Here is a 20,327-nt window from a genome sequence, read left to right as displayed (position 1 = left end):
GTCAATTCTCACCGTTGTACCCTAAGGCAAAATTGACCGCCGCTGTGCGCATTGGGGGTGATCACAATTCAAAAACTAATTATCCACATGTGTCGTATTCGGACCACGTCTCTCTAAATACAACCCCCGGTTTAAATCCCTTTTTATTCTAATTCCGACTCGTTTTAATAGGTATGCTGCTGAAAACATTCTTTGTCTGTCATTCGTGCGGCGTTATAACTTTTCTGCTTTTTATTAAGTCGACCGCGCGGTGGTTAGAGTGAAGAATGTGTGACCGAATTTCTGTTTTTGCGCGTATAAATCTTTCTCTGAAACCTGGCAATCGTCATGGAAGTTATTCTTTTTCAATTTTTTTAGTGTTCGCAGAGCGTCCAGATTTTGACTCAACTGTTTTCAGTCGAGCGCGCGGCACTTTATAAAAGAGGTTTGACTTTTTAGTTTTGAAAGAGCGCCGTTGTTTTCAATCAAGCTCGCAGTAAACGAAGGTGTGATCATGCACGCTAATAAAAGAACACTTGACCCGATGAATGAAGCGCGGCATTTGAATGAACTCAATTTTAGTAAACAAATCTAGAACGGTGGAGTCGTGATTCACAAAAAAATACGTTGAGAGTAAAGCGAAAATTATTAAAGAGCAGAGAAACGCTACCCAAAACATCGCGTCTGTAATTTTAATTATTTTTTCCCTGATTTCTTTCCGCTAGAAATCGCTGTGGACATCAATCGGTCGGCGAGGAAAGATGCGCGAGCTTCGAAGCGCTGTTAAGAGCTATTAATCTCTGGCCGAATGCTCGACTGAAAGCAGTCTCTCCTCCTGCTTTTCAATCCGTGGGTCGAACGCGGAAACAGCGGGAGCACGAAACGAGCGGCTTTGCCGCTCGATTATCGCGCTCGCTCTTTTCGCGCTCATCCTACACTGCTCTTATGGGTTTACGAGCGAAAGAGAGCCTGTTCGCAATCTAGCCAAATGCGAACTTCACTTTCACTTCCACGCGTGGTGAGTCTACCAGGTTAGAGCAATTTTAAAGCAAAAAGATGCCTTACTTGTTGGCAGCTTTTACTTTCACTTTTAAATACATTTGTACAACCTCCACCCCACCAGCCACCCCAGCGCAACTATTTGCACCGACAGGATTATACCAATACCATCTCCCCTCAGGAGAATTTTAGGCCTCACGGAATGGTATGCAGTACATCAGCAGGAAAAAATTTATGACATGCGCAGTTGAACCGTTTCTCGGGAACACTTGCTCCAGTCAAATTATTGTAAACTTTTTGGCTGAATATCGTCTTCCGACGCGAAGTTTTTGACCCATAGACGTGCAAAGAAGGAAGAATGGGACACAGCTGAAAGTTCTACCGTTTTAATTTTTTCTCTTTCGTCGCGTAAGTGGCAGAAATACGTATTTTTTTACTTTTTTGCCGTCCTCAGCGGGCAGAGGCGGTGATATCAAAAAACCGAAACGGTGAAATTCGAGATTTGCCTTCTAGTTTCCTGGATAATGAAGGTCTAGGGGCCTAGACAGCTTGCTCTTGAAGTTATTTCAACTTTTTCCCCGCGCCCCCAAGATATTGTAGTGGAATAAATATCGAATGTACTAAGCGCACGGAGACAGCTTGGGAGATGTTAAATTCGAGGCTACGAGAGGTGAGTTCACGCTCCATTCTTTCAGGTAAATACCCCCTGCTAGTATTGATTAGTAAGCCACAACAACTGTTTGGTATTCCAGTAATGATTTTTTTCCAACATAATAGGCACTTTCATTTTTAATGATCTGAATAAAGGTGGTCTTGTTTAGACATCCCGCTGTTGATAATATTTTCATGATATTTTGGGAGGGAATAAAATTATTCAGTCTATTGTGCGTTTTATCAGTTACATCAAGTTTTAATAAACAGTGCTCTGCTTTACATTCCACTATATTAAGTTACTTTCGATTCCTTTCAACCTTGTTTTTTCTCTCATGCAACATGGTACCTCATGTACACTAGTACACTGCTTTATGTTATTTTATTTTATACAAGCTACACTCTTGTGTAATTTTAAGCAAACTTTTCGTTAAAAATTAGCAATACTGACATTTTTGCTGTGAAAATTATGCAGCTTACTTATCATGCTAGTTTTAAACAACTGCCCCATATGAATGATAATGAAAAACTATGATGTATGTTCAAATTCATTGTAAACTGCCGACTGTACAACTTTACAGCAATCATGCATTATAATCACTCAGAAGTATTTTTATATTCACATTCCCTGTAAACTGCTGACTTTACAACTCTACAGTAATCATGCATTACATTATAATCACTCAGAAGTATTTTGATACTTATGATCACTATTATTTACACTGCAACAATTTGTATTTTACAAATGGTTAAGACTCCCCGCAAACTATTACTTTATCTGAATCTCAGATAGAACATAGTTGAAGCACATTTGTTTAGTATGAAATTGTTACAATTGAAAATAATCTTTTCACGAAAATACATTTTTAGAAAGAGCCACCCCATATTTGACTTTCATTCTTCTTGCATAGGTAACTGGGTGGTATGCATGTCCAAAGTGGATGGAAGATCAATGTTCAAAGACTGTACAATGTTTGGCAGGTTTTGTACGAAGAACTGGCATTCTCGTGGACATATGCCCTGGGTTTATTGATCTCTGGGCACCAGGTGTGGACACCTACAATGTGCCGCTCTTCACCACCTTTGTTGGAGTCATCACTCCATAAATGGAAATCATCTTGGCTACTTGCAAATCTTTTGCATAATATCAGTTTATTGGCTTCCCCTAATAGGATATTCCAGTCTGCCAGTGTGGATGGTGAGACAACAACATTTGTTGGGGGGCTACAGTTGAATAAAATACTGAAAATTAGATGTAATGCAATGGGTGTCTTTTGGCTAGAAAGCAAACATGCATGCTGTAAATATCTCATGCAGGCCATAAACACGACTGTTCTATGATTTGTTCCATTTTTGCCATGAGAAAATGTATCCACAAGGGAATACCTAGGTTTCTTTACATTTTCATCATTTTCCTTTAATTGTCTTTTCAGCTTTGTGGAAGCAGATTTTGTCCCTCGTAGTTTGTTACCGACTTGTTCCGTTTTCAATTCAGTAGACTTCAAAGTTCTTTCACGCTTCTTTGCTTCACTTTGTAACTTCAAGACATCTTTCCTTAGGTCATTGTTAATTGTTCTCAAAAATACTGTAAATATGAAAATGTCATTATTAAAAACTGTTCCTTGCTATGATAAATAGGGCCTTACAAGTTTTAAGAGAGTACAAACTTGTATTTTCTGTTATTTAAATAATAAATTTAAGGATAGAAAAACTAAAGTATACAGTGTACTTGTGTAGATTTCTGAAAGTTACTGTTTCCTCAGCGGTCCGCTTATATCCAGTCGAGGTGTTAACTTGCTAATTTACAAAACGAAAGGCAGACAAACCCTTTGGGGAAAAAAATGCATTCTCACAAAATTTACGACTAGACTAAAATTTGTCGGTCGCTTTTGGTTAAAAGGCTGCTTTTTTTTTTTTTTTACATGAACCTACGAAAGTACCTGAAGTATTGGCGTAATATACGAAAGCCGGCCGGCCACACAAAATTAAAAATAACCTAAATATCTATCCAATTTTGAACATTTTGCAATGGTTCGAGCAAGCAGACTTTTTTAAAAGAGCATTTAGCTGCGATTCAAATCTGGTTTACTGCGTACCCAGCTATGAAGGAGCCCTCTTTTTGCGAAGCGGTGATATCCAGTCCAGAGTATGTTATTAAATTTTTGTCTGCTTCGGAACTCGGCGTCCAACTCGATCGCCAAAATCGCCGCTTCAAGTTTGGTATATAGACACAAAGCCGTGTCCTATGTGACCATACCATTTAGTTTCCATTTAGCTTCATTTTACAAACTTTTTAAAACTATTTTCCTTTTAAGTATTCCTTGACCCCTTGTAGTGGGAATGTATTATTACGTTAAATAAGTTTGAATTCAAAAGTTTTAGTGACAACATCGAAACTCGCATTTATTGACATCGCCACGAATTTTTAATGTGTTTGTGGGAAAGCGGCTTTTACTGGTAATTCAGAAACGTTACGAAACACTTTTTAGGAGATTTATAGACGGCTTGATGACTACTTGAGCAGACACTTACCTATACTTCGTCGTAGAGTTTGTGTTGTCCTTTTCAGGCCGGCGCTTTCACACTGTAGGCGTTTACAGTCCCGCTCGAGTTTGTCGATTTTTTCCTCGCTCGACAGGTTTTTCAATTCTTCGCGGATACTGCTTGCAGCTATTTTTTTCACGTTTTCATTGGTAATTTCTTTCTTCTTCTTTACTGACGGTTGATTTAACCGGGAAAAATGACTGCCGTGAACTCTTTTTCGTCCCATCTGCTCGACATTTTGTTGCAATTTCAAAATAATTTGCTTGAGTGAGCTTGAATGTAGACATTGGCGAGTTCAGCCCGCGTATTCCCAGGAACAGCAGTTTCCCCAAAAAAGTACTCTGTGCATGTCCAGGGGCGGGGCAGAAGACTCCTGAAATTTTCGTATAGGCATCATCCAACAAAAAATGACGTCACATCCGGTTTAAACGGCGCTTCGCGGCTCGTTTCACAAAGCGAGAAAATGGCGTTTCAATTAGTCATGATTTCCCTCTATTTGTAAACCATCAGTTTCGTTTCATTTTATATTGAGTATGGAAGGATGTTGCAGACACATTACTTCGACTTTTGAAGCAAAAATTTCGGGAAAAGAGAAAAGTTTATTATTGCTTTGAAGCAAAATATCGGAGAGCCTTCCGTCATCGTCGGGCCAATTTTACACATTTTCAAAACTGGTGTTGTTCCGACTTTTGGTTCTTGTTGTTCGTGATTTAGTGATAACAATAAGTGCAATAGCCTATAATGTTAACAACAACCTGGATGAAGTATTGCTGGCCATAGTTTGCACTGTGTGCTACGGGAACATAATTAACAGAAACCGTTTAGCTCCGAAAGTCACTGTCACCAGAGCTTTTGTTGCTCTTGGCTCACGTGTATTGGTAGAAGAGACAAGCTGGATCGCATGCTGAAGGTCAGTATTCCACATTCCTACATCTCTCGTTGAAGATTGTTGTTTTCAGTAAGATACAGTACATCTGTATCGGTAGTTTGGTGTCATCAGTCTCTTTCTCTTCGGTGAGTGCTTTTAAAACGCCCAGTAAAAACTTGATTCACGGCATGGAAGCTTATGCCTCGCTGGATCGAAATTCGAGCAAGATTTTTAAGTTCTAGTCCTCCTTAAAAGTAATTAAATCAATTATTCAAATCCAAACCATCAGAGGGAATCTGCCATTGAAGCTGCCCTAAGTTAAGGTCCTGTTTATGGACCCTCCCCTTTGATAATCGTGGGGGTGTTCTTTGAGGCAACACAGGTCCCATTTGTATGGTCTCGGGTACCCGGGATAACCCTCCCCCTGAGGCAACTTTATAAGTGTTTGTATGAGAAAATGTAGCCCCTGTAGGCCGAGTAAAAGTTGACCCCGCATGATTATTCGTAACTCTTATTGAATAATCAAATGTGCAACTATCCCTCTTTGTTTAAGTTTCCCTCACTCATTTGATCACAGTGGGTTTTGCTGAGTTAATTTTCTCTTCTTTGATACAAATTGCTGCTTTAAATCTTAAATCTAGGCATTACGAGACACTCGCCATGCTGAGAGTTGTTCCAGTTAGGTGAGCCAAAGTGTTTATGTATACTCAAAGAAAAGTTGTTGGTTACTTTAGCTGCCAAGGCGAGTCAACTTGCCCACCTGAATTGTCTCACCCCCAAGTCTGGTTCGTCATCCTCATGTAAACGGTTGGTTGAATTTTGCAAAGAAATAAGTGAAAAGTTAGCTCCGCCAGGGTAACTCGGGGAAAGGGTTGTCTCTGGTACACAAGAGCTATTCTATTTTATTTCCATTTTCCCTCTTCCTCTTCCAACTGATTATGCAAAATATACTGTCCAAAATCTTTATGGGTACTGGTGTTTGAGAGTGTCATCTTTATCACTACTGTGGAATGTACCTCACCATACGGCTTCCCCCGTTAACACAGCCACCTAGTTATTATGGCCACTCTATTCTGGCTCAAACAAAAGCTCAGTCGGTCATTTTCTTATTTATTAATTATACAGTCAGATTTTTGTGACCTGTTGGTGACCAGATTAACAGAATTTTGGCACATTGTAGGAGTAATTTATATACAATTTACAACAAGCAACAGGCATCATTTTGTTAGTGAAGTCCCATGCATATATGTAACTCTTGATTATTTTGAGATTTTATCTTTATTATGTCATCAAGGCAATGATATTTTGATTCCTGCTCCAGCGGTAGGGGGAGGGGGGGAACTCTCCTCTATGTGCTATATACAGCTGTGCAGCCCCAAAGGGTGTGGTTATTCAGTCGTTTTGGTCATAAATACTCTAGGGTAAGGCTTTTGCCCTCTAGTCTTTAATTTGTTATGTTTTTTAGAATAAGCTACCTCAATTTTCATCATTATTGATAAGACCATCAACAAAAGTCCTTCAAAACTTATGTTTAGGGCAACTGTAGCAGTCGCAACAGTCATAAATGGGGTAGGGAAAATCACAGATTTTGGTCATAAATAGGTTAAGAGTTTAACTTTTGTGAAGAGGGCTGCACTGACCCCCACCTAATTTTTCTGGGATGTACAAAACACATTTTCTTAGCAGTTACTACAGTCTTGCTTTAGTAAATCAAAATAGTACTTGCTGCCAGGTACTTTATAAAAGTATAACCCCTCCAGAAGCCTTCACAACGTACATGTAATATCAGGTGCTAACAATTTTTTTTTTTGCGGCTGATTAAAATTTGGTATTAAATTTTACTGAACTGGTGCAGATTTAATATACATTATATTTTGTCACACTTAGTTCACTTATTTTAAGACTACTCAGCAGCAACTAGTACCTCTTGTATGACCATGCAGTAACAGTATATTCCAAACCAAAAAAAAAGTACATGTATATGTATTACTATCCTGCCTGGAAGAGTGTGTAGAGAGAGCACACAGTGCAGTCCCCTACTGTATGTCTTTTGTTAGGTATAATAATCTTAAATTTAGAAGACTCGTATTGATCTTAGAATTCACAAAAAAGTTGATTTCTTGACAACTCTTCTTTAGCTGAGTCACCTCATAATAAATTAGCAGTTTGGTATGTTGTAGCATAGAACTTTAATTAATTAAGTTATCGCACCAGTATCACAGAGGTCATGGGTTAGAATCCAGTTCACACCTAATTTTTTTTTTCAGGCTATAATTTCACCTTTGCTTAAGTTGTGTATAGTACGTTGCAATGATCAATCATGTCTTTATAAGTTGATCAATGTATATATGTCCCACTGACTTATACTTCAACATTTTATCTTAAAGTTTGTTTATTTGTTTTATTGTGTGGTTCTAGAAAATGTCCATACCCACCCCAAGGAGATTATTGGAAATTCCAGGGATGGGGAGGGTCTCAAAAGCCAAACTTTTTAAAGAAAAGTATTAATAAAAATTGGAATTTCCATAGGGATGGGATGGGGAGATCTCTGTTTAATAAATACATAAATAATATGTACAGACCTATTATCTGATGTGAAGACTGTGCAACATATCCTGGCCAACGAGTTGCCAAGGTGTAGCATCCTTGTTATCAATTTTAAGTACCAAATTAAAGAAGATCAGCATGTTAGATGGGAGAGGGGAATTTTTCAAAATATCATAGACTAAAAATATATATATTTTCCAAACTCAATCATGTTAGTAGTGTTAGTGTCTATTTATTTATTTATTTATTTATTTATTAATGAATACCTGTGAAGAGATAGTCATACATTCTTGCAAATATTCTGGGAGTCTCCCACATACCAGTTAGATCATCCAGTCCCCCAGGAAAGTTATGAAATTTATTGTCCAAGTAAACTACTGAACCATGGGCTCCAGTGGGGACAGTGCTATTACGATGCAATTTGCAGATGTGCTACATAATATGAACTTAACAGTTTTGTTACCATGGCAACAGACTGCATTTCAGACCTTCCCTGATATTCTAAGCTTTTCTGGCCACCTCATGGCCTTGATTAATGTTTTTCAAGCTGAAAATCACTGCATTATTGAAATTGGGTTAGAGGGGACTGGAAAACTTAGATTCAGTTGACAATTGGGAACATATTTTTATAGCCATATTAGTGTGTTGCCTGTAGAACTATAAGGCTACCAAGTTTCAATGATCTCTGCAGTATATATGGTCTGCACTTGATGTAATATTGGGTTTGGTGTATGACATCATCAGTCCTCTCATTTGCATATATTTTACACATTTTAAACTTAAATATCTCCAGAATTAATGCAAATATTTGTTAAGGTAAACAGCATTTGTAATCTATAGCGGAATTCTATTTGATACTCCTAAAAATTCTGAATCAAGGGGTAAACATTTGATGATAGTAGCATGCCAAATCATTGAGTTGAATTTATGCTGCTGACATTTACATGTACTGTAAGGTGTTGAAGAGAATTTTGGAGGGGAATTTGGTGTGTTTATTGAATTGCCAGAGGTTGGTTGGCTGGTTTTGTTATTGCTTTGTCATTATCTTCCATGTATTTTTTTTTAAAAGCAGAGTGCTTGGTGGCAAAAGCAAAACTGGCAATATTCTCACTTACCTGTGTTTCTAAAGTCATGTTTTTAGGTTTTTGGGGTCAATCTATTAGTAGTTGCACTGTCTTAAATTACAATAGAAAAGATGTGATATTAATTATGTAAGTTATACTTTGGTATCGTTCATACCAAAATTATAGTAAGTTTCTGGTTCAATGTTTGCCTCTGCATTAATTTGATTAAACTACTGTAGTTTATTTTTTAACGGAATTTAATTCTGTCAAAAGGGAGGTGGGAATCTGAAAACAATAGTGAACTAGACCAACAAATATACAGAAATCTACCACCATTGCTTTCATGGCTGAGTGGAGATGAATCTAAGTCAGACCAAAATTAGAAAAAAAATTACTGATTTATTGGAGGGTTGAAATGGGATCCTGGCTATGGGAGAGTAGGAATCGGGGCTGAGGGGGGTGGGTGGTGTGCTTGTGAATTTAAGAACCTCTCTGAAAGTGAAAACAAACTGTAGGTTTGAAAAGTTTAAAGCAGAGGTAAAAATTATACTTTAATATATCTTGTTTATTAAGGTGGTAATGAGCATAATACCCACTTAGGGTGAGTCATTGAAACAATGACATAATTTATGTTTGTCTTTTCTCAGGTGGTTACCTCCTGGCATATACACCCCACACAGGCATACAATGTTATGATTTAGATGATGCAACCTGCTTTCCCATGTTTAACATACACGTAAGAGTATTGATCTGTGGACCAGTGTACAAGTGTGATTTCTCTACTGATAATGAGAATTATAATAAAGATACAAAGCCACTCTGGTGTGATTTATTTAATTATTCCTTAATGGTAAAGTGAACCAGTTAAACTAAAGGTTGCACTCTGTAAGATCAGGTGTACAAAAATTAAATAGAAAATTTCACTACATCAATTTTATTAATTACGTATACTTCTCTGCAAAATATAGTTGGTATGTTGTTGTACTGGTAAGAATATAATTTGGAAATTTTTTATGGGAAATGTTTCCATTTAAAAATGTAGCTCAGATGCCACAACTATAGTTCTCCTTTCTGTGGTGTTTTCTTTTGTGGTAAATTGTGAAAACAAATTATGTTGACCTACATGTAAGTTAAAAAAATATACAAGTAGTAGCTCTTCTGAAAAAAAAAAGTTAATTTGTTGTTGTTTCTTCCTGTTCATTTTTTCCTTGAACATTTTTATTTTCCTAATAAGTAGTTTAGCTAGCCATAAAAATGTTTTGTTGTCTCTGAGACCATTTTCAAGATAAAAAAGTGATTTGTATATAAAATTTGAATTTTTTGGGGTGGGGGTGAGGGGGGGGATGGGGACCTTTTCAGAATTTCCCTACAAAGGTCACAACGTACAAGGGAAGAGGCAAAAATAGAATTTTAAGTGTTAAAACATATGTTTTCATCATCAGTTTGGGCCTCTCTGTGAAGCTGCATAGTATACTTGAGGATCATGTTATACCCATTTTAATTCAAAATACAAATGGAAACTTGCATTGACAATCACTTAATCTCTTGGCACTGTTTTGTTTTTCAATAATTGCCTTTTTTCACAAAACAATAATTTGAACATCTTTGTTTCACAAGCTGGGAGGGGGGGGGGGGAAGGGGTATTCTACAAAGTTTTAAATGGAAAGGCCTTATCTCAAGGTCCATTACCCCTTACCCTTTTGTATACATTTGTACCATTTTGATAGAAATGGCACCTCTTTTGTCGACCTTACATTGCAAAAGGGTAAATGTACCCCTTTAACAAACCTATTTAAGAATACTGCATCCCTTTTCTATTCCCTTGGAAAGAAGTTAATAAATAATATTACAGAATCTCTTCATTCTGGCTGAGGAGAGTAAATGAGAGCTTTTCAACAACATTTTAGAACCAGAAGAATGGAATCCCTAAATGACAGATTTTCCTACCCTTTCATACACCTCAACTTGTGAAATCCCTATCATTAATTTTATACCTGAAGCCTGAAAAAGGTACTCATCGTGAGCTGAGCCTCCCCATATAGGTCATTACAGAGAGCCTTCCCACATACACAAGTCAGGAACTCTTGACAAGTACTGTAAGTAGATGCTGGCTTTAAGACTGGTCTGAGCCAGCTTCTTCAGTTTTTTAGCACAAACTTGTTGCTCTCCGTCAATTTCTAGTACAAAACCTTTTCTTTGCTGATCTGGTCCAAGTTCACAGACACTAGCATCACTCTCACGACACTGACTCTATCACTGTCACTCACAGTCTGATTCTTCAGTTTCACTGCACCATGCTTCATCATCACTCATCATTGTTAGACATGAGTTCATTAGCTTGTAAAATTCACCAGCCTGGCAGTGTCACTGTTGCTATTGCCTGTTCCCAGACTTCCTTTTATGGCTAGGTGTAGGGGTATGAAATTTCACTACTGTTTACGAACAATTTGTTTAGATGGCATATTGAAAGTGATGAATTACTGAAAATTGTCAGTATTGCTAGTGTTCTCTCATTTCCTTAGGGATTGAAATATCTTGATGTAAGATTACAAAGAGAAAGCACACTGAAATATAATGCACAATTTTTTAGTAACCTTTCAAAATGGGTTGCCAATATGACAGGGATTAATAGATGAGGAACTTGGTCTGCAAACAGGGCAAATGAGAGGGTTTGAAGAAATTAAAGGTGCATGCTTGACCTCAGTGGGGGGCGGGGGGGGGGGTATTGGAACTTAGCGCTGCTGACGTCTAACACTGTTGAAACGGAAAAATAAATTTGATTATAAATGAGAGAAAACCACGACATGTCCAAATTACTTAATCGCCGTTAAAACTAATCCTCTTGCTTTTTTTTAAGGGGTTCACGGCCTGCCTGTAACGAAGCGTTTATCGATTAAGGGATTGCTTAGAGAAAACATACCTTGTTTAAGGTGCTTAACCAATCGTAACATATTTTATGGCATCAGTTTGTGTCATGAGCAAACACACGAGTTTGTGTTAGTGTCGATCGGCAAGAAAGTTCCGCAAAGCGCGTTATGTGTGTGGGTCTATTCTTGCAGTGATACGATTAACAGCACTCAAGTACTCTCGAGTGTATGGCAACAGTAAATTTTAAAAAAGGCGCTTCTGTTAATAAGGTTCTCCCATGTCTAGAAACCTGTCATCGTGCATTTTTCTTCGTGTGATGCCTACCTAAGAGAATAGGATATTTGAATTGAGTGCAACTTACCTAGAATTCATTATTTCCACACAAACGATGACTCCTGTGGAATTCAGCGAGGAAGAAATGGCGACATTTCGTAAAAAACACGCCTTCAAAACAGCGTGTTTTTGAATATATAATTACCCTGTCCTTCAAACAAACTGATATGACGAGGAAGAAGACAAAATTTTGTTTATCGTGGCCAAATAAAACGTTAAAAATATCCGGCCGATTGCAAAATATGACCATTTTACTTACTGAGAGAACGATTATGCCATGTTCAAATTTGATTTTGCCGCTCAGTGCTCTTTTTTACCGGATGTGACGTCATTTTTTGTTGGATGATTCAGATACACAAAAAGTGCCAGGCGTCGCAGAGTGTTCTCCCCCGCCCCTGGTGCATGTCTCAAAAACTTGGGCATCAGGGGTCCAAGGGGGAGGATACCGTTCCGTGAGACCTAAATTTGTCTTCCGTTCAGTCTTTCCGATCGTTTAAATTTCTCGCTCGTATGGTAATCGGAAATTTCAAAAACTCCCGCGGGTATTTAGAAGCTTATACCGCCATTGTTCAAAATGACCATATAAGACCAATTTTAGGTCTTATAACAATACCTATTGTTATCAATGTTGAGCCGGTTTTCTTGATACGCTGATTCCAGGAAAAACCGGAAGTTGCATGCAAGCGAGGCTTAATAGCCCTGGAGCTACCAATCTCGTTTCCGGAGCCCACATGTCGGTCTTGGCGCTGACCAAAAGACACGTGGGCTCTGGGAACGAGATTGTCGAGCTTGCTACGTCGATCAATATGGTCGACCAATATGACGGACGAAATATCGGATGAATTGGAATGTATGTAAGTTTAGAGCTACCTGTCCGGAGCAAATGATGAAGAAAAGGAAAAAAGTTGGACACAAGTGCTGTGCAGCTGCAAACTGTAATAATCGAAGCGACAACCGACCTGATAAACCATTCCACGAGTTTCCTTCGGATAAACAGAGAAGGAAAACGCGGGAAATCCGTATGAAATGGGGATATGCCTACTTTACCACGGTAGGAAATAAGTTTTCCTGTTCCGAGCACTTCTTGCCAACTGATTTTAAAACCGAGTCTGACGGGACACAGACGCTCATTAAAACCGTGAGCCGCAACCTCGGTTTTCCCTTGGAAGGAAGGAAGGAAGGAAGGAAGGAAGGAAGGAAGGAAGGAAGGAAGGAAGGAAGGAAGGAAGGAAGGAAGGAAGGAAGGAAGGAAGGAAGGAAGGAAGGAAGGAAGGAAGGAAGGAAGGAAGGAAGGAAGGGAGGAAGGGAGGGAGGGAGGGAGGGAGGGTGGGTGGGTGGGTGGGAGGGAGGGAGGGAGGGCGGGAGGGAGGGAGGGAGGGAGGGCGGGCGGGCGGGCGGGAGGGCGGGCGGGAGGGATTTCATCTGGGATGTATCCCACTAAATTAAAAATGGCAAAAATTATTCCTATTTTTAAAGCTGAAGATAACACTAATGCAAACAACTACAGGCCTATTTCTTTGCTGTCTAACTTTAATAGGATCTTCGAAAAACTGGTCTACTCCAGAATGGAATCTTTCATTGAGCAAAATGATATACGTTCTTCATCTCAATATGGCTTCCGCAAAGCGCATTCAACACAGCATGCAATTCTTGACATTGTAAGTACCATACAGGAAAATCTGGATAAGCGCTTGTTCTCATGTGGTGTATTCATTGACCTGAAAAAGGCTTTTGATACAGTCGATCATAAAATTCTTTTACACAAGTTAGATCACTATGGTTTTCGTGGTGTTATAAATAAGTGGTTCTCATCTTACTTGGATGGTCGAACTCAAACTACGCAAATTGGCTCTTATATATCTAAAAGGCAAGATACCACTTGTGGTGTACCGCAAGGCTCAGTCCTAGGCCCTTTACTTTTCCTAATTTATGTCAACGATATCCAAGAATCCTCTGACAAACTTAAATTTTTTTTATTTGCTGACGACACGAATGCCGTATATGCTGACAAAAATCTTAAGTCCCTTGAGTCGACTGTAAATCAAGAACTCTGCAAGTTGTTCGATTGGTTAACGGCTAATAAATTAACCTTAAATATTAAAAAAACAAATTTTGTTATCTTTAGACCAGCTCAGAGAAAACTTACTTATCATCCCAAAATTATGATATTCGATAATGATCAACAAAAGAATGTGGCTCTAGAATGTAAAGAATTTGTGAGATATCTAGGTGTAATAATTGACAATAATCTTTCTTGGAAACATCATATTGATCATGTAGCTATTAAAATAAGCCGAACTGTAGGATTGATTTGTAAACTACGGCACTTTCTGCCAAGACAAACTCTTTTAACTATTTATAGATCCTTAGTTACTCCTTATTTAACTTATGGTTTGGTGGCCTGGGGCCAAGCATATAAATCACACCTTGAAAAGCTTCTCAAGCTCCAAAAGCGAGCTCTTCGCTTTATTTATTTTTCTGAGCGAAATCAACATACGATTCCTTTATTTATTGATGCCAGTGTTTTACCGTTAAAATTGTTGTATTATGAGCTTTTAGCTAACCTTATGTTTGAAATAAGACACAGAAATGCTCCTGGAAACATTCAAGATCTCTTTCAAGACATTTCTGATATTCATTCTTACAATACTCGATCCTCTGTCTCGAATAATTTTTACACACAAAGTTCTAGACTCTCAATTCAAGTGAATTCCTTTTCTAGAATCGGAACGAAAATTTGGAATGAAATGCCTATATATTTAAGAAAGCTTCCAAAAAATGTCTTTAAGAGGAAAATAAAACAAATACTTTTTGAAATTCTAGCTTCAGACTGTTATATTGATCTTACAGAAACCGTTCAAAAAGTAAAGCTGAATTTATTTTCCTCCTAATATGTATTCATTAATAGTCAATAATTTCGCTTTAGTGTATCTGTGGTCTCTCGTCGTAACTGTTGTTAATTATTATTTTTAATATCGTTAGTTTATTAGTTGTCTTTAGTCATCGTTGTCAATTCTAGTCTCTTTAGTTCTCTTGTTACCTTCAGTTGTATTTAGTTGTACCTAGTTGTATATTAATAACTCGTCCAAACATGACCCGCCTAGATTAGCTCAGCTATCCGCGGGCGCGTTGCAATTGTAATCTTAATTGATAACAAATAAAATGTATGTATGTATGTATGTATGTATGTATGTATGTATGTATGTATGTATGTATGTATGTATGTATGTATGTATGTATGTATGTATGTATGTATGTATGTATGTATGTATGTATGTATGTATGTATGTATGTAAGGGAGGGAGGGAGGGAGAGAGGGAGGGAGGGAGGGAGGAAGGGAGGAAGGGAGGAAGTAAGTAAGTAACTAAGTAACCATTATTTAAACACGATAAGTAATTAAGCTTGCAGCTTGTGGGGTCGTGTATAAATAAACAATAAAAAATAATTACAAAATAAGAATTTAAAAAAAATTTACAATGTAAGATGTAATCTAGTTTACATAAAAATTTGCAGCTAATAATAATTACCTAATTATTAACATTACGTGACTAATAAACGTACACCAATGGGCAGTCGAGTCATCTTCTGCAGTATATATTCGCAAAGCTAATGTCCCTGACCAAAGTAAGATTATTGATCATCTTAGAGAAGCTGTTTACACTGTTCGCCATTCGGCATCCAATCGGTAGAAAATTCCACAGAATTGTACCCCTGTAAGATATGTAGGATTTCTTGATATTTGATTTAAAATGAGGGATTTCCAGCTTAAGGCTGTTTCTTAGATTATAGGAGGATTGTGATTTTGCAATATGTGCAGTCATACAGGGTGGTGAATCATTGTAGTACATTTTATAAATTAGTTTCAGAATGGAGTTCTTATAATAGGTTCTTAGAGTGTCCCATTTGGCCCTGGTGAGGGCTTCAACTGATGGTAGGTCTTTAGGAAAGTTGAAAATAAGCCTTGCTGCTCTGCAGCGTAGTCTTTCGAGTGAGTCGAAGTCATCTGAGCGATTCGTGCCTCCCCATACAGATATACCGTACGTGACTGCAGGGATTATAACTTTGAAATATAGGTTTAATTTAACAGATCTTGCTTAGGTAAAAATCTGCTCTTCTTTATGAGACTCAATTTGTTGACGAAACTCTTCTTTAGTCCCTTAATATGTGCTGACCAGTTCAATTTATCGTCAATATCGACACCCAAGAGTCGACTTTGTGTGACCCGTTCCAGAATGTTGTTTCCAAGGTATATGGGTGGGTGAGGGCCTGTGGGTGGGTCCTCTGTGGATTAGCATGTATTCGGATTTTTTCGGGTGCGGGGTCAGCTTATTTCTCACACACCACGCATACAACTCGGTTAGGGACTGATTGAGCGCAGCGGCGACCACGTCTGCGCTCCTCCCTATGCGGTAGATGGTCGTATCATTAGCTTACATATGGACGGTCCCAGAATGAACAGACCCCACGGGATCGCTTGTGTAGAGAACAAACAGAGTGGGACCCAGGACGCTTCCTTATGGGACAGCGGAAGACACCAAGCAGAATCTGAATCGTTGCCCGTTTAGGGCCGTGTACTGCAGCCTAGATGTAAGGTAACTCGTCAGCCAATCTAGTAAGAGGCCACGTATTCCAAATTGACATTGAACCTTGTTTAACAGGATGTCATGATCTACACAGTCAAAGGCTTTCTTAAAGTCGACAAATGCAGCACCCACCACGAGACCTGAGTCTATCGCATCTCTCCAAGTTTCTGTCAGGTGGGCAAGGAGGAGCTCGGTGGAGTAGCCCTTTCGATATGCCCACTGATTATCTGGACAAAAGTCGATGAAGAATCTCTGTGTAGAGCGAAAAGGTTGCAGGCGAGATGTGAGGCATCTGAGTCCGCCAAAGCAGAAGTGAGCACCCATCAGAATAAAAAGCAGCAGGACGAAATTAGGGATCGTCCAAACGAACAAAATGATTCCGTCGTTTATGGCCCACCGACACTTGAGGAGTGGATAGGGGAATCGAAGAGAAAAAATGAAAGACTGCTTCATGAGTTACAATTCCGCAAGAAAGTAAAGACAAGGAGAGAATTTAGAAGTTTGGTCTGGAAAGACTTTCAGATGGTAGCGAAGATATCAAGTTTTATACTGGATTTCCTGACTATCCAACTTTAACTGAATTTTGGAACTATGTAGAGCCTAGGCCAGTAACTTAACATATTACAGTTATATCCTTGACAACAGTGATTCGATCAACGTAGGAAATCAATTTCCCTACGTACCTGGGAGGTAAACAAAAGAAGTTTCCCGGAAACAATGTTGGTTGTCAAAGGACATTAGAGCCAATTGATGAACTTTGGTTATTTTTAACTGTCTTAAGACTTGGTCCATTTGAGCGAGATTTGGCTTTTAGGTTTAATATTTCAGAACAAGTAGTGTCAGATAAAATTATTACATGGGCTAATTTCCTGTATTTGATGTTGGGGAGCCTGCCCCATATGGCCCTCCAAAGAACAAATTAAGCAGTATTTGCCTGAAGTTTTCAAGGTTGAATTTGAAAATATAAGGTGCATAATAGACTGCACAGAGATAAAATGTCAGACACCACAAGACCTGGAGAAGCAGAGTGAATTATATTCTGAATACAAGTCCCACAACACATTCAGAGGCCTTGTAGGAATTCCCCCTAATGGCTGGATTACCTTTTTCGGTAGCCTTTATGGAGGAAGTATCTCTGATAAGGAGATTGTAAAGAGTAGTTCCTTAATAGATTTGTTGGAAGAGAATGATTTGATCATGGCAGATCGAGGATTTGATATATAGGATTTACGAGCATGCAAGAAGGTAAGACTCTTCATCCCTCCTAAGCGACAAAGTAAATCAGAACAATTTTCCAATGAAGACTGTTTATCAACCATGGGAATTGCAAATGTAAGAATACACGTCGAAAGAGCTTTTAGGAGAATAAAGGGATGGCATACATTTGATGGTGTAATTCCATTAAGTTTATGTGGAGTTGTCAATCAACTCTGGGCAGTGAGCTGTTCGTTGGTTAACTGGCAGAAACCTGCCTTAAATTGCTAAGATATCTTACAATTAACTACTGACACCTAAGATTTAATTTGTCATTTAGTGGTAAATGTAAACAAAGTACAGGATGTTTCATCAGTGATGATTAAATATATGGTGATTCCCACCATATTGAAATTGTGCATTACATGGCTTCAAGTTTCATTCAGTGTGTGACAAAGAAGGGCTTATGGTCCAGTGTTTTGCTAATAACATTAAAGTAAAATTGAATTACTGAGGTTTAACTATGATCTTATAGATTCCCAATCCTTTTTAACTGTATTTCGTAATTCATTCAACATTATATTACCTGAGAAATGCTAACAGAAGCTGGCATTCTCTTTTATCAGATGCTGCACAAATGTATTAGTACTAATACATTATTTAGTCTGGCATCAGCTATAATCACATCTTGTAAGGCCATCTCTGATCCTTGGGTAAGCCAACTCATATATAATATATTTATCACAACATTGTTCAATGTTCATCAGCTTCTCCTTCCACCATTCTCGCTGAAAGGCATTCCTCATGAAAAAATTCTCCGTTACTTCCAAGTATAGCAAGGACACCCCAAAGTCTGTTCACAACAAAGAGTTGTTGTTGTACTTGATAAAGGTACATTTGACTCTTGTTTAGTTTCAAACCTACATCAGACATTTTACATATAGATTTCAGTATAAGGGCATCTTTCAGGGTCTCACCATCCTTAACAATGACATTCTTAGCTTCAATGATTCCATGAGGACTGCTCTTACTTGGGTCTGTTACCAGACCGTCTGGGGAGGCCCCCGAAATTCCCTTTTCCTTTTCAACAAAAAATCCACATTTTGCTACTTGCACCCTTGTATGTCCCTGTTGATGCATTATTTCAGTGTACTTGTCTATTACTAGTTGCTCATTCTCGAAGCCATCTTTCATGGCTTGTGACTGATAGTCCTTGTTATAGTGTGGTACTTCTTTGATAATTTTTGTTGGTGATGTATCTGCTTTGTGATTGCATCCTATCCCGTAACTCTTTGATGCTGTCACTCTACCGAACCTGTGCTTATATCATTCTTGGCAAGCAGATTGTTTTCTTGTTTGAGACTCTACCTTAACAATTTCCTTTTCAGTTTTGAAAAGATTACTCTTTACCCTCTCACACCTATTGTTTATTTCAGAAAGAGATATTGGATGTTCTTTCATTGGTGATATTATCTGAGTAACAGACGCTTCATGATGTCTCAAGTCCTCCCTTCTCTCGACCACATTACTAGGTTCGCTTTCACAGCTTGACATAGAACTTGAAGAGGTACCACTGACGGCCCTAGGCTGAATGCTTTTTCCAAACTCTTTAAATTGTACATGAAGTACAGAACCCTTAGCAGCCTCTCTCACTATTGTGTCAATTAGCACAATATCATTCACATCAGGAATCATCTTTGAAAGTGGAACAGACCGGTTTACTTTTTGCAAATTTTGTGTTAACATTCCGACAGATTCTACGTCTAATTTACGCAATTTTGATGGCCTTGGGTCAAAAAGTGTGGGGTACACGCCCCTACGTTTTCTGACTGAGGTATCTGATGCATGTCGGGGTTTGAAAAGTTTCTGCGGCATCACAGGATTATGCTGGACAGTCCTTTTCCCCGGAATTCCCCATTTTCTGGGTTTGGAGGTACAGCTGCGGTTGTCAACTTGTTCAACTGTATTTTTCCTAGATATTTCATTCAGTTTCCAGATCACAGCCATCACATGACAGCAGCAACCACTTTTCCTAGCTGGGCATATTTTGTCGCATTCAGCAGCTAGAATCTTGGGGTTGCCGTTATTCTGAACCACCATTTGTACTTTATATCTGACAGCTTTTCTGTAGGAGGACCAACAAAGTGCTCTGAGATAAATGATGTGCTCTTCAAATTGTCTTTTGTTACTTGGACATCGTGCACAAATGGGAGCAATCTAAGACCTTTAGCGCTTGCAAATTCGACAAAGGTATCTCCTGATTTTCGGCTAGTGTTCTTTCCGCAGTTCTTAAGATGCTCTAATGTATCAGTTCGTCAGTTGAAACAAACTTGGGGAGAAGACTGAATGTCCTGAATGTCCTGTATGTCCTTAGCACTGATCACTGTCCTCAACACTGATATTATGTCCTTAGCACGTACTGATCAGCTGTCCCTAGCACTAATCATCAATCCTTAGCACTGACCATCTTTTTATAACAACGATCATATGTCCTTAGCACTGACCAGCTGTCCCTAACACTGATCATCTTTCCCTAGCACACATCAACTGTTCCTAGCTTTAGCACCCATCAACTGTCCCTAACCTTGATCATTTGTCCCTTGCACTGATCATGTCCTTAAAACTGATCAAATGTCTTATCATCAACTATCCCTAGCATTGATAAATTGTCCCTAGCACTGATCAACTGTCTCTAGC

General features: G+C 38.5%; 2 long non-coding RNA genes and 1 pseudogene across 3 annotated transcripts; 2 read left to right on the top strand and 1 right to left on the bottom strand.

Annotated features, from left to right (window-relative positions):
* Positions 1–1,174: 1,174 nt before the first annotated feature.
* LOC149106409 (uncharacterized) lies at positions 1,175–3,345 on the top strand. The gene is made up of 2 exons (XR_016209992.1): positions 1,175–1,648; positions 2,541–3,345. It is a non-coding gene; the product is annotated as an uncharacterized LOC149106409 (long non-coding RNA).
* Positions 3,346–4,529: 1,184 nt separating this feature from the next.
* LOC149106408 (uncharacterized) lies at positions 4,530–9,469 on the top strand. 2 transcript variants are annotated; one of them, XR_016209994.1, is made up of 2 exons: positions 4,530–5,083; positions 9,300–9,469. It is a non-coding gene; the product is annotated as an uncharacterized LOC149106408 (long non-coding RNA). The 2 variants fall into 2 exon arrangements; XR_016209993.1 differs by having other exon boundaries at positions 5,683–9,469.
* Positions 9,470–18,383: 8,914 nt separating this feature from the next.
* Positions 18,384–19,730, bottom strand: LOC149106407 (uncharacterized; annotated as a pseudogene).
* Between the last annotated feature and the right edge of the window lie 597 nt (positions 19,731–20,327).

This window comes from Orbicella faveolata, unplaced genomic scaffold (assembly GCF_042242905.1).
Source record: "Orbicella faveolata isolate gen_17 unplaced genomic scaffold, um_ofav_v1 contig_3, whole genome shotgun sequence".
NCBI lineage: Eukaryota > Metazoa > Cnidaria > Anthozoa > Scleractinia > Merulinidae > Orbicella > Orbicella faveolata.
Note: the sequence above shows the minus strand (reverse complement) of the source record. Positions and strands in the feature narration are given on the sequence as shown.